We start from the raw sequence: 1,702 nt of genomic DNA, 5'->3' as shown, positions 1-1,702 counted from the left end.
TTTGTAACATGAGAAAGTCTCTCACAAGGAGAGCGTTCTGAAGCCAAGTTTACCCAGAGGAAAGTGTGTTCAGTACATGACAGAATGACAGAGAGGGTCAGAGGGGAAAAGGGGTTGGGGGGTGGGTTAGAGGGAAAAGGGGAGGGAGAGGGAAAGCGATTTAAATGCCAGACAGTTGTTGCAAGCGGCTTCCAGGAAGACCCGAGATTACTCCTTGAGTTCCATGTCCCAGAGGACATTTCCTGTTCGGCCTCTGGAAGTTCTAGCCAAAAGTTACAAAACATCCTTTTCTCTGTGCCCAAGCGCTGGTGGGAGGAGGGAGAGCCTGCCAGCCAGTCCCCGCCGCAGGTGGGGCGAAGCGAGCCGCTGCGGAGGGACAGGTAGGAGCCTCGTGCAACGGGGTGTTTCGTTGCGTTCTGCAGCTTCCCACTGGCGTGGGTGGCTGGAAGGCAACCTCGGGAAAGGTGACAGCGTTTTCAAAACGCCATTTGAGTAGCAAGCGTTACTGGCCAAACTCTAGGAAATGAGTTGTGTGAACTAAAGCTGTCTCTTCTGATCCCTGCTTCCCCCTAGTGTCTGACTTGGCAAAAAGCATCCCTAAATACTGTCAGCTGTGAGCAGATTCGGAGAAGTGACTGGCTAGAAAGAGCCCTGAGAAACCAGAGCCTGGCTGGTCGCCCCCTGCCTTGTGTGTTTCTGGCCGGAGGGTGATCCTCTCCCTCCCATCCGTGGTTCTCCAGGTACGGGATGTAGAACATGGGCTGTGTTCATGGAGCGGCACTGTCTGGAGCGTCTGTGGTTCAACCATTTGCCTACGTGAGCCTTGCCTTATTAATGACATTCATTCGGCAGGCTGTGGCTATACACCTAGTCTGAACTGGCCCACCGAACTCAGGGTGCCTTCCCCCACAGCTGAGGGGGTAGGAAGCAAATGTCAGGAGTCTTTCAGATTCCGTTCTCTGGATTCCTGCAGCTCCCTGCTCTTTATCACATTTTGCCACTTAGCCACACATCGCCTTGCCATGTTCTCTGACAGGCAAACTAAATGAGGAAGGGGACCCAGTAGGAACCTACCAACTGGTTATCAGCAAGTACTGAAGGACTCCCGTTGGCCATTTGCCATATGCCAGGAGATAGCCTAAAGGTGGCTGACACCATCAGCATCATTTCTGGTTTACAGGTGACCGATCAGGCTGGCAGCACAGTAGATGGTAGAGGATGAGTGGGAACAACTTGGATGGGTCTCGTGTCCGTACTGTTGAGTTCAGAAACTAGGAAGCCTGGGGTTTGAACCTGGGTTCCGTTTTGTTTTATAAAATGATAAGGAAGGAATATGTTTGGTGGAGGTGAGGTATGGTATGGAGGAAGGGGGTGCCTCTGTGAGCCCGTGCTGAGGCGTCCCTTCCCCTTGAGGTACCCGCCACAGGACCTTGTAGTATAGAATAGAGTTTATTGCCAGGCGGTGGTGGCGCATGCCTTTAATCCCAGCACTTGGGGGGCAGAGGCAGGCAGATTTCTGAGTTCGAGGCCAGCCTGGTCTACAGAGTGAGTTCCAGGACAGCCAGGGCTACACAGAGAAACCTTGTCTTGAAAAAAAAAAATGAAGAAGAAGAATAGAGTTTATTTAGGGCATGGGGAGGGGAGTTGAGGGAGTAGTAGAGGCAGCAAGAGAGAGAGAGAGAGAGAGAGAGAGGGGGGGGGG

At 52.7% G+C, this 1,702-nt stretch overlaps 1 long non-coding RNA gene across 1 annotated transcript in view; it reads left to right on the top strand.

The window, feature by feature from the left end:
- The first annotated feature begins 232 nt into the window (after nucleotides 1-232).
- LOC116071245 overlaps nucleotides 233-1,702 on the top strand; it is a 6,033-nt gene continuing 4,563 nt past the window's right edge. Inside the window, exons 1-2 of the long non-coding RNA XR_004110784.1 lie at nucleotides 233-380; nucleotides 574-740. This is a non-coding gene — a long non-coding RNA (uncharacterized LOC116071245). The remainder of the gene's footprint in view (nucleotides 381-573; nucleotides 741-1,702) is intronic.

This window comes from Mastomys coucha, unplaced genomic scaffold (assembly GCF_008632895.1).
Source record: "Mastomys coucha isolate ucsf_1 unplaced genomic scaffold, UCSF_Mcou_1 pScaffold22, whole genome shotgun sequence".
Classification (NCBI taxonomy): domain Eukaryota; kingdom Metazoa; phylum Chordata; class Mammalia; order Rodentia; family Muridae; genus Mastomys; species Mastomys coucha.
The sequence above is the reverse complement of the archived record's forward strand: the minus strand, read 5'-3'. Positions and strand labels throughout refer to the sequence as shown.